This window comes from Solanum tuberosum, unplaced genomic scaffold (assembly GCF_000226075.1).
Source record: "Solanum tuberosum cultivar DM 1-3 516 R44 unplaced genomic scaffold, SolTub_3.0 scf00567, whole genome shotgun sequence".
Taxonomy (NCBI): domain Eukaryota; kingdom Viridiplantae; phylum Streptophyta; class Magnoliopsida; order Solanales; family Solanaceae; genus Solanum; species Solanum tuberosum.
In genome coordinates, this window is record NW_006239487.1 from 54,036 (window position 1) to 66,609 (window position 12,574).

At 38.5% G+C, this 12,574-nt stretch overlaps 1 pseudogene; it reads left to right on the top strand.

The window, feature by feature from the left end:
* Positions 1 to 9,381: 9,381 nt before the first annotated feature.
* The window catches only part of LOC102591107 (serine/threonine-protein kinase RUNKEL-like), a 13,223-nt pseudogene continuing 10,030 nt past the window's right edge, over positions 9,382 to 12,574 (top strand).

Sequence of the window (12,574 nt, forward strand, 5' to 3'; positions counted from 1 at the left end):
TCAGGGAACAAACAAATTAGAGAGAGGCTACCACCAAAGGCTCTTGAGAGTGATTTTTATCTAAATGTTCTTAGAGATTTTGTAATCAAGAAGATTTTTAGCTGATTTCTTCATAAAAATTCTAATTTCTGTATTCACTTATGGGAAGAAGGATGGATGTTAATTTTTCTACTTTTGATATGTGTAGCTAAAACCCTTCTTGTGGGGTTTTGACTAAGAAGCCAATTGTTGAGTTTTGCTAAGTGGGTATTGTTGAAATGCAAATAGGAAGGTTAATTTGAAGTGGGTCTGACTTGTTACTACGTTTTGAAGTTGTTTAGTGTAATTGATTCCGCATTGTGAGCTTGCTCGAGAGAGAAGCACAGAACCAAGGTAGCAATCTTAGCATCCTTAGTAGTGGGTTACCCGGATTTCAGCTCGAGAGAGTGAAATACGAAATATATCCTTTGTATTTAGCTCAAGAGAGTGGATTTGATGAGGACAAAGGGTTGGGCATCTTTCGATCAGTGATGAAGTTTGAGAGAATTCATCATAAAAAAAGGTAATTGTTCGAGAGAAAGTTATCTTATATATGGCTCGACCTACCCACAACAAAATAACCTACTATTAGTATCAACATTCACCCTCTAAAGTAAAATTCGACAATTGGCTGGTCAATTCCCCAAGTTCTACTCTAGTATTTGTTTAATTATTTGTGAAGTTGGATTGAAATTTGCTAGATATAACTATAACATTGAAGAGATTGTGTCACAGTTTCATTTTTGAATTTGAAGGAAAAACTACTCCCTTGGGACTCGACCCCAACCATTGGTTGGGTTTTATTACTATTAAACGATCGATGATGCTTAGTATTGGATGAAGTATCTTTGATAGCGTTTATCAGTTACAATTGTTTAAGTTTCTTCCAAGAAAAGGGTAAGGCTCAAGAGGGTTCAAGCAAGGTTCACACATCTTACAAGGTTGGCCACAAAAGAGGTATATTGTCAAATTCTTTTCACTCTTCAAAATTGTTGCCTAAGATCATTTCAAGTGCTCGCATCACTTAATAAACCGGACCAACGAGGCAAATTCTAGGTGTTATCACACACAATGTTCAAAGTAATCTCATCACACAAGGCATTGATACCAATATCAAACAAGCCTTCACACTTTCTAGCTAGCGTGCAATGTTCATCACAAGAGACTCATTCGACAACCGGCTAGTCACAATGAGATGCTAAAAGTTCACATATTGCCTATGTAACTTCATTTGCCTCATCGTAGCCGTACATTCATTTTGTTCAATTAAGAGCACTACTCAAGTCATCGGTATTGATCACAACCGATACTCCAATTTGCACAAGAACAACCACAATCACACACAAAAAAGGTGGCAAAATTTTAAAATTTGGTTCAAAATCATTAGCATTCAAAACAATAGGCCACAAGCTAAAAACATCCACAAGATCAACATCAAAGCATATATATATCCACAAAATCAGCCCAATATTCACAAAACAAATCAAAATAACAAGAGGTAGGTATGGAAATACCTCATCCCACCCAACAGAAAGAAGCAATTGTCCTCAAATGCAACGAAAAACAAAACAAAGTTTAACAAAATAACAGAGAGAGAGGGGAAATATCATCTTGTCTTCTCAGTCACTCCATCTGTTGGGGCATCAGTGCCCGGGGTAACACTCTGAAGTTGGGCGGTGTAGCATCAGTTGTGGCTCCACTAGAACCTGCCGTAGAAGTATCCCTCAAAGAGGTCTGAACAACAGAATGTACTATAGCCTCCTCTAAATCAGTCAGTCCCTCAAACACAGTATCCTCCTGAACACCAAGTTGCCCCTCATATGTCTTAGCCTTGAACTCTGCAGCCGTATCATCAGCTCTAACCTCTTCTCCGATGGTAGCTGGAGGCATATCAGAACGAGCTGGAATCTCCGTGTTCAAATCAGCGGGGATCTCCACAGTCCCAAAAATAAGAGACCTATCAGTGGACTTCAACTGGTCCACATCCTTCCTCAACTCCGCAATCGCTACCTTTACGGCCGTCACCTCACGAGTAGCTCATTGACCTCTCTCACATACCTCTATTCTCGCCGTGAGGGCATCAATGGAATCTATGAGAGGTGTGAATTCATCAATGAGAGCTCTCTTAATCATCTTGGGAACCGCGGCCTCTAGCCTGGAGGCACGCACATCAGCAGAATGGGCTAGGTGCCACATCCATAGTACCATTGCCTGGGTGAGCGGAGGTCGGGATGCAACAATGCTAGCAGCAGATCTAGGAGGTGGGGGAGCAGCAGAAGAACTCTGAGTCACAGAGGGGGCAAAGCTAGAAATACCTGAAGCCCAGTGGCCGGAGTAGGCAATATTGTCTCTGCAGGTAATGTCTCAATATCAACCTCTAGGGATGTGTCCACCGGAGTTGCTCTCTTCCTATCAGCCTCGTCCCGTATGTACTCGGCCTCTATGCATCGGATGTCGGTGGAAGATGTGGGAGTAACCTCGACATCCCTCTTCTCATCACAAGGAACTCGAGCCCGATGACACAACTCTGTGATGAGTACTGGGATGGAAGGGACGTCTAATGTTGTTTGGCCCTCATGGCCATCTCCTGCTCACTGATTACCCCCAAATTGAGGCTTTTCCTGGCTATGATACTCCCGAGGCAGGCCGTCTTTAGGTGGTGGAGGATAGATTCATTTTGAGATGGCATGATCGAGTTGCTAATAAATCCAAACTAGTATCTCGCTGTCACATTTATATCCTTCTTATCTATAGGCGCTCCGGCCTCAATCCACCTCGGGGTGGTGTCAGAAATCAAGGGTGCCAGCCAACCCTTCAGGTCATCAAGAGTCTTCGTAGTAGTCAAACTCTAGTACTCAGGTCATCAAGAATTTTCGTAGTAGTCAAACTCTAGTACTCGTGCATGAAATTTGTAGCCCTATCCAGTACAACATTAATATCATCATTGCTGCATCTAACCTGCCTTCCTCGGACCATCACATACTCTACTGGACTGAAGGCAGTAGACTTCTTCTTCCCCTGAGGTACCAGATCACCGTACGCAGAGTAGAACTCCCGGGCCCAGGTGGGAATGTATGGGCCTCGGGGCCTGGTGAAGATCTCAAAATGGTAGAACCGGAGAGTATCCCACACAACTGGGTGTCTATCCACTACACCATCCGTGGACAATCACTTTTCTTCCAAAATGGTCCTCAATCCCTCGGCCTTTAATCAATTGAGTAACCGGGGAGGAGGACCCTGAACTGGTGGTGCTAGAACCACCGTCTCTATTAGACCTGGCGCTGAATCTGAAGCAGGAGATGTTGGCTCCGAGATCCTAGACGGATCATGACGAGCTTTGGAACGTAGCTCTGCTCGTCGGACCTGTAGTAACTGATCATCCTTATGCTCAAAGAATGAAGCCTGAGAATCAAATGACTCTCCTGCACTACCAGAGTTATGTTCCGATGCCTCAGCTACGGGCTCCTTGCCCTTGCCCTTACATCCCTTCGGAGGTAACTTCTTGCTTTTTGCAATGGAAACACCTGCTTCCTCATTGGTCACAATCCCTCGTACCCTTTTTTGGGGTGGCATGCCACTATCATCCAAGTTTGTTCTAGCCATAAATGCAAAATACATAGAAAAGTGTTAGAAATAGTTCAGAAAAATAAAGAAATTAAGTTGCAGAAAGACTCACCGACGAACCAGTTGGCGAGTCGCCGAGTCACTTAGGCTAGCCAGATCGGGCTCGCCGAAAGTACCAGTGCGAAAAATTTCCAAAATCAAGGCATGTCAGCGATGTTTAGGCCCATTGTGAATTGCCGACACCAATCGGCAAGCTTGGAGTATCCCGCCGAAAATCACAGTTTATTTTAAGGGTTAGAGGCGTAGAAAGGGCGATCAAGAGAACCTTTCGGCGAGCTCAAGCAGCCCGCTAAAAGTTGAAAAATAACTTAGCCAAAATATGAAATTAAGGGCGATCAAAGGGGGACTTAGGCGACCGCTGAACCATTCGACGAGCTCGACGCAGCTCGCCAAACGGCCCAATGTGCCATTTTTCAACCCCATTTCCCAAAATCATCCCCGCAGCCCCCGAATTCAAAATCCAACACAAATATCATGCAATTATAGGTAGACCCATACAACCCATACCCTCGGGGTACTCAGACTTCCCCCGATTTGGCCAAAACTGGCAATTTGACAACTTTTGCCCTTAAGAATGACGTCAAATGCTCCATCATTGGGCATATTACTTCATTTGGAATAATTTCGGGTTACTTAGACTTCACCCAACTAGACCCAACACAAATAAACCGCAACCCAACAATTAAAACCAATTTTAACAAACAAGACAGAGGAATCGATCATTTTTAAGCATTTAGGCACGCATTTCAAATAAAAGGGGCAAACCATCACAATACACATAATTTAAGCAATTACCAAACATCAAACAACAACTTATTTACTTGTTGCATTCGAGCTCAACCACAAAATTAAAGTGTGGGGTTCAAAAAACCAACCTGAATGCCAAATTTTCAAGTTTGAATAGCTAGGCGGCAAAGATTTCCAATTCTGAGCTCGAGATCACAAAAATGCGGGCAAAAAAATATATGCAAGATTTAAAGTGCGGGTGAGAATGTACGAGAGTAAGAAATAAGAGAAATTGATGGATTTTGAAATTTTAAATTGTTTGGCCTTTAAAACCTTTCAGTTCGTGGCACCATTGGCGGAGTAAGTCGTGCTCGCCGACCCACTCAGCAATGCGCCGAGTGGTACTTTACCTCGCCAAGTTTACAGGACCTCCAGCAAATTTGGGGGTTCAAACAGCGGACAAAGTCGGGCTCACCGACCTGTTCGGTGAGTCGCCCATTAAACGTTTAGTCCGTCGAGTTTTACAGAGCCCCCCTTCAAGCTTGGTGGTTCCAACGACGATCCATTCAAGGCTTGCCGACCTGTACGGCGGGTCGCCGCATGGACTTTTTGCTCGCCAAACTAACCATTTTCCAACACTTTTCACCTTTCAACCTGCACAATCAACACCCGTTATTCAAAATCAAAAACTAAAGCATTAAGAACTTGGGGTGCCTCCCAAGAAGCGCCTTAGTTAACGTCATGGCACGACGAGGATACCAAATCAAGCTTCATTTTTGGGGTTTGCCATTGTGTCACTAGGCAACCCCCCTTGTTGTTTTGGATTCAAATGCGAAGAAATTTGACCCATTTGGGTCTCCAACTGTTTAATAGAGACTGAGTGGGAGGTCATCGTCTGATTGAGAGTTGAGACATCCTCTTTCATCTCTTTCAACACTTTGTCTGACCCTTCGACTTTGTTGAGAATGTGTGAGAGCATATCTTCTGTGCGGCCACCTTCAGATTCCTTTGACTTTTGACGCTCATGGGGAGGGATATACCTATCTTTGTCACCATCTCTGTCCTTCCAAGTGGCGTTACGATCACTCCACTCTCTGTCACGGTCTCTCCAGCCCTCATTTCTATTTAAACCTTGATTTCCACCGGGTCTGGGGTAGTTTGCACGATAACCTCCTCATTGATTAGCTAGGAAGTTCATTTCCTCATTGTACATCGCTTCAAATTGTGTTTCATCGGGGTTTAATCCACCAACACCCACAACATTAACACTCTTTGTACCAACACCCATGATATATTTAACCAAGATATCCAACTGGGTCATTATTGTAGCCATGTTTTTGTCTTTCTCTTGATCCTTTTCGATATGCTATTTTGTCATTCCAAAATTGAGAGGAGAGACTTGATCTTCATGAGTATACCATGCCCTATTAATCTTGGTCATGCAATCAAGGAGTTGAGACGCTACTTCATAGGGTTATTGCATTATATCACCGGGAAAAAGTTGATCAGCAACTCCTTTGTTCACCGAGTCGAGGCTCCTATAGAAGTATTGCAGCAACACATTATTTGGAAGTCCATAAGTTGGGAATTGCAGCAACAACTTCTTAAACCTCAAGCACGTCTCATGGATTGGCTCACCTTCAAAGCGTTTAAAACCTTGGATGCTATCTCTGAGTATCATCATCTTCGATGGGGGAAGAATCTCACTTGGAACACTATGATCAGCTCATCCTAAGAGGTGATGGAGTCCCTTGTTAACTCAGATTACCATTTGGAAGCTTCACCCATCAAAGAGTATGGGAATAACCTGAGACAGATTGATTCTTGTGATATGTTCTTAAATGAGAACGGACCACAAACATCCACGAAGTTTTGAATATGCTCATGGGGATCCTCATGAGCCATCCCCCCAAATAATACCTTCAATTGTAGGAGCTAAAGTATTGTGCTAGTGATGTGAAAAATAATGTTTCCTTCCGTCGGAGGTAGATGAATGACACCAACACCACCCAATTGGATTGGGTCATTAACATTTGGGTCATTTACATCATTGAGGTTCCCAATATCATCTTAGTGGCCCACTTGGCTACCATTACTCCCATTTATGCTCATCTCCTCCTCTATTTAACACAAGCAACACAAAACCAAAAACTAAAATAAGTAGATTCAACTACAACAAAAAAGATCACAATTTAAATTCACTAAAAGAATTTTAAACAACACCACTCCCCGGCAGCGGCGCCATTTTGATGGAATTAACGTTTCAAATACACTTCATCCAATTCTAAGTGCAAACGATCATAAAGCAATATAAAACCCAACAAATGAGTTGGGGTTGAACCCACAGGGAGCGGTACATGTTCAAATTCAATCAAGAAGTACAAATGTGATCTACCTAGCTATCAAAATAAATATTATCTAAAAAGACATGAAATAAATTAAAAGGGTTGACACGAATGTCAGATGGGGGAGCTTTGTTTGCAATGATCAACTACAAAATAGTCACACAAAACTGAAATAACAATACAAAGAGGAATTCTCGGGATGTGATCAATAATAGGCGAATTTCACTATATGGGTAATTGTAATTACAAATTCATAGCTAAATATCAGTGGGTAGGCTAGACTATGAGTAAAATAGCTTTCTCTCGAACAACTATTCTGCTTCAAGGAATTTCTTTCAAACATCAACAAGCATAGCAATTAAGAACAACCCAAACCTTAATTCATCCACTCTCTCAAGCTAGATGGGTAGGATTGGGTTTAGAATTCACTCTCTCGAGCTGAACCCATATCAACCCAATACCTACAAACTATTAATCAAAAGCTTTAGCCCCAAAACTTCTCTCTCGAGCAAGCTAAGAATATAAGATTAAAATTGCATTTGCAACTACAATTCATAAATTAAACCATTAAATTAAACCCACTTCAATATAGCATTTAAATTAGTAATTAACAATACCCATAAGTTAATTCAACTCATAATCACATGATCATATCCCAAGAATTGGGTTTTTAGCCAAACATCATAAAAAGGTAAAAACGGTTACCAAATCGATTATCTATCAACTGGGTAAGAGTATTCAAGCCTTTACAATGCTCAAAATTGAAGAAAATTAGTAACGCACTTGCAAAATCTCCAAAAGCTTTCAAGTCTACTAAGAAACTATTCTAAGTGGTAGCAAGCTAAAATCTGGAAAAACGAGCACTCAATTAACAGTTCAAAATTCAATTTATAGTTGCCAAAAATTAGCCAAGAAGGGCCATCAGACGAGGTAAGTCGGGTTCGCCGAGTGGTTCGGCGAACCACCTTTTGCTCTCTTTTATCGTCTTTTTGCATAGACTCTGAGCATCCTCAAGTCCTGTAACTTTGGGCGATCACTCTTATCATCGCGGAACTGATCGGCGACACGTTGGCTGCCCCTTTCCTGTCACCGACTTGGTTTCTTCCCTCATGGCTAGCACAGTGGAACTTTAGGTGGTCTAAATAGCTACTTGGCGAGTCGCCAATTGCTCTTGGCGATCATCAGGCGTGCCTTACTCCACTTCTTCAGTTTGTTTTGTTCCTTTTTGCCTGTTAGTGTCCTTGCTTTGCTCCTCAATCCATATATCTGAAAATCAAGGCTTTAGCATCAGTTTATAGCATAAATTAAGCATTTGATAACACTAAAACTATCAAAACAAAGCCCTAAAAATCTAGGAATCATCGGGGGATGGTTTGGGGGTAGCGGTAAAAAGTATTTGAAAATTTAAAAAAATTAATTCTTTTGGTGTGGGGAGGGTTGGGTCGGGTAAGAAAAAAATATTGAAGAATGAAGTAGAGTTTTGGAAAATGTTTTCCTTAATTTTTGAAAGGAAGTCATTTTCATTAATTAAATTTTAGGAAAATGAGTTAATTTGGAAAACATTTTCCAAAATATGTAAGTCAACCAAACTTGGAAAATTGGAAAATATTTTCTTTATAAAAATTTAAAAATTATCCCATATTTTTATATTTTTAAAAATACCCATCATTTATAGTTTTGGACTAAATTTCATTCCTAGTTTGTTGTACACATTTATATAGCATATTTTATACAATTTTTATCCGAACTTGTTCTCCAAAGTTACTTCCAATTGCAAGTAGTAATAGTAGTTTTTTTTTTTTGTATAAAGTCAATGATATTTTCCTTTTGTTTTCTTCATCTTTTTCAAATTCATATTAATTATGTTTGTTCTCATCACTTTTCACTGAACATTTTCATTAAAAAATGATAATACAAACTTATGAGTATTTTAAATAATTTTTAAAACTTGTAGGTATAATTCATGTCTTAAAAAAAGATAAAATATTTCTCTCAAAATCTATGGTCAAAACGCATGGTGACACTTCACTCGAAAATATTTGTCAAAAATATTTAAAAATTTGTGGTCAAACGCTAGCTAAATAAAAAAGTCTTGATTTGTTATTCCATCAATGTCAAGTATGGATGTATTTTTGCAAATCCAACCTATAATGTATGCATCATTAAATAGCTAGCATATTCTAAACCCACTTTATAGTCATATACTCTCTCTCTCTGGCATTGCCTTCTTTTGATATACTTTCTCCTCCACCTCCAAATAAAATAGTTATGAAATTCTATTTGGCCAAAAGTATATTTTAAATAAACATATTTTAAAATTTTGATCAAACATACTCATTTTCAAACAAATAAAATAACTTTTTTTATAAAGCATATTTATCTAGTAAAACAAAACAAAAAAGTAAAAATGTCTTTAAATTAGATGTACCTTATTTTATTCAACAACTAATAAAATACATGGATTCAAATTTAAACTGTTGGAGAATTATTAAACAAACAGAAAATATACCTTTTTGCCCACCTTATCCTAACTTTTTAAATTTCCTTTTCTCTTAAATTAAAAATAAAAATAATTTTTAGATTTCATTTATTATTTGTCAAACTAACCGTTGTATACTCTCTCGCTCTCGGGATCTCCTCTCTCTCTTTCTCTTCCTCACAAATCTCACCATTTTCAAAAATTCTCAGTAAATTTTTGTTTGATTTCAAGGAATTTCTTCAGTAGATCTCTTTGATTAGCAGAGAAAAGAACTGTATTAGTTTCAATTTCAGATTCAGAAAAAGAGGAAAAACCCTAGCTAAGTGATTTTTGTGAGCAAGTGAAAAATATGAATCAGTATCATATATGTGAAGCTATTGGCCATGGAAAACACTCGGTAATTGTTTGTTTTTTCTCTGTTCTTCTTTTGTATGCGATTTTTGGTTAACAGTGTTCTTTAAGTTTTTTTTTTTTTTTTTTTGATTTTGTTTGTCTTTTTGCAGACTGTATATAAAGGAAGAAAGAAGAAGACAATAGAGTATTTTGTGATTTTAAGTGTGGATAAATCTCAGAAAAACAAGGTTCTTCATGAAGTAAGAAACCCCATGAAAAAAGGTTCTTTGTTTTTATATTTGAATTTTAATTGTAATTTGAGTTTGAGATTTAATTCATATAGAGTTTACTAGGGAAGTGGAATTAGATTGTTGAAATTTCGAATTTGATTTCACCTACAATAATAACAACAACGTACACAACATAATCTCATAAAGTGGGGTTTGGGGAGGGGGGTAGAGTGTACACCGACCTTATCTACCTTGGGAGGTTGAGAGATTAGACTATTTTCGATAGACCCTTAGCTGCATTTTCTTGCATGTGATGATATAATTGTGGAAGTGCCTGATTTATCCTCTTGATAATAGTGGTATCTGGGTCACCGTGTATGCATAGTACTGTTTGTTTAACTATCCTTACCTTGGGAGGTTGAGAGATTAGACTATTTTCGATAGACCCTTCGCTGCATTTTCTTGCATGTGATGATACAATTGTGGAAGTGCCTGATTTATCCTCTTGATAACAGTGGTATCTGGGCCACCGTATATTTTAGTGGATAGTACTGTTTGTTTAACTATGCACATCAAGGTTTAGGTAGATGAGAAGATATCACCTAGTGTTGTCTATTGTGAAATTTGAACCTTAGTTCCCAAACTGTTACTATCACTATTTGATTGCTAGGCCACCCTATTGGGAAGATGAGAATTTCAGATTTAATTGGGAATTTTTAATTGTAAACTTTTTTAGAGGAATAGACATAAAGGAAGAATGCTATGTAATAGGTATTTACAGGGTAATTATCCGTGAACCGTCCTCAGTATGGACTTTAGTATGGACTTTAGAAACCGTCTACTTACAACACGTTGTTGTGTAAGTTATATTCATTGACTTGCGGTAAAATTCTATTAGTGCCTGCTAATCGACAGTGCTTATGGATCGGCGTACTCAATTGTTTTAACATTATCTATAGTTCTTAGAAATTTGCCGAAGCAGCTGAACTACTTCAGAAGCTAAATGTATATGCTTTTGGAAAGTGTGGTCATAGAAAACAACTTTCCTCATCATATTTCTAGATGTTAAGGATTGTTGATGCTTGTGACTATTGTAGTTACGAGAATATTGGGAATTATATGAGTCATAGCATTCTTTCTGTTCCGTGGCATAAATTTGAAGTCCCGTGAACAAATAATCAAGAACCTAAACCTCTTTTCGTAAAATCTATTTCCTTCAGTTTCCTTTTTTGCATACTTATTCTTCTATTGACTACATTTGCCACAGGTCAAAATTCTTCATTCTCTAGATCATGCAGATGTGTTGAAGTTCCACTCCGGGTGAGATTTATCTTTTTCCTGTCTTCCATGTAACTCATTTCTTTTTCTTCAATTTCGTTTCTGTGGTGAAGATCCTTTTGGTGTTTAATAAAAAGATTTCTCTGACTTATTTTCTAATTCAACTGATCCATAGGTATGAAACATATGCACACCTGTGGTTGGTTTTAGAATATTGTAGGAAATCTCATGAGCTTGGCACTGGCAGGTATGCTATTTTATAAATACATTTCATTGTTCCAGTGGTATAACTGCTGTGTATATAGGATGCCTTATGCTGACATTATATACGAACATCCAAAATTTGTGACAACACCCTAATTCTTCTTGGTCCTTTTTTTTAGTAGATGCGTGGGATATTGAGGTTTCATGGTAAATATGTTGCATGCCTACATTGGGATTTCCCAAAGAGGCACTAAGGACATCGGTGTCATGTGCGATTACAACACTTTAATAGAGATGATTGTTTGTAGTTTCACAAATAAAGGTTCTCACTCTTTGGACTAACTTGTTTCTTGTGCCAGCAAAATGATGTGAAGAAATAGGTTTCTTTTTTTATTTGTATTTAAAGAGTAATCAAAATGACCACAGTTTACTGTAGTTGGTAATGTCACAACTTGCATCTGCATCTTACCTGTAATTTAGTTTTAAAACCACCTTGGAGATTTTTAACATCATTTAATCTCAAAGTTGAAGGATGGTAAGCTTCCCGAAGATTCAATACATCATCTTGCTTGTGGCCTTGTTAGAGCTCTTTTGTAAGGAACTTTAGCCTTCATTGTTCTTTGTAACACTTGTTCTTTTGGGCATGAATTACTTTTTTGGTGTTTTTTCTACTATACCAGATACTTGCATTCAAACATCATGTTGGATGAAAATGGAATCACGAAGGTATGGTGATCTTTATGCTGTGACATTTCCACATCATGACTCGTGCTTTTGACCAATTATATGATGTTGAAGTTCCATTTGTTTCCTGGCAGCTGTGTGATTTTGGATTAGCAAGAAAATTGAGTGATATATTAAAGACACCTTCCTCCCAGGTAGTTCACCTCTGTCTCCCCTTCTTTTTGCCCTAAAATGAACAAGTTAAATTTGATTCGTTAGCTGTTAAAATGTTCAATGCTACTTGTATTTTGAAAAGGAAGTAAGATTTTGAACCATCTTGAGTGATTTGCAGGCCATGTGTGGTGAGTTATTAAATAATGCCTTGTGTGTAGTTTTATCACCTAGCCATTCCTGAATAAATGCATGAAGTTGCCTGATGATGGATTGCTTGACGGCTTTCTTAAGTGCAAAATTGTCGTCTTTTTGGGAAGCGATGGTTTTGACTTAGTCGGTACTAAGAAGATAGTCATGCATGTGAATAGTGTTAAGCATACCTCTCTGTTTTAAAAAGGTTGAGCATGTTATGAATAATTTGTGACACTCTTACAACTCTTTTTTTGACTTTTGATTCGTTTGTGGTTAAAATGTTCAATGCTACTTGTATTTTGAAAAGG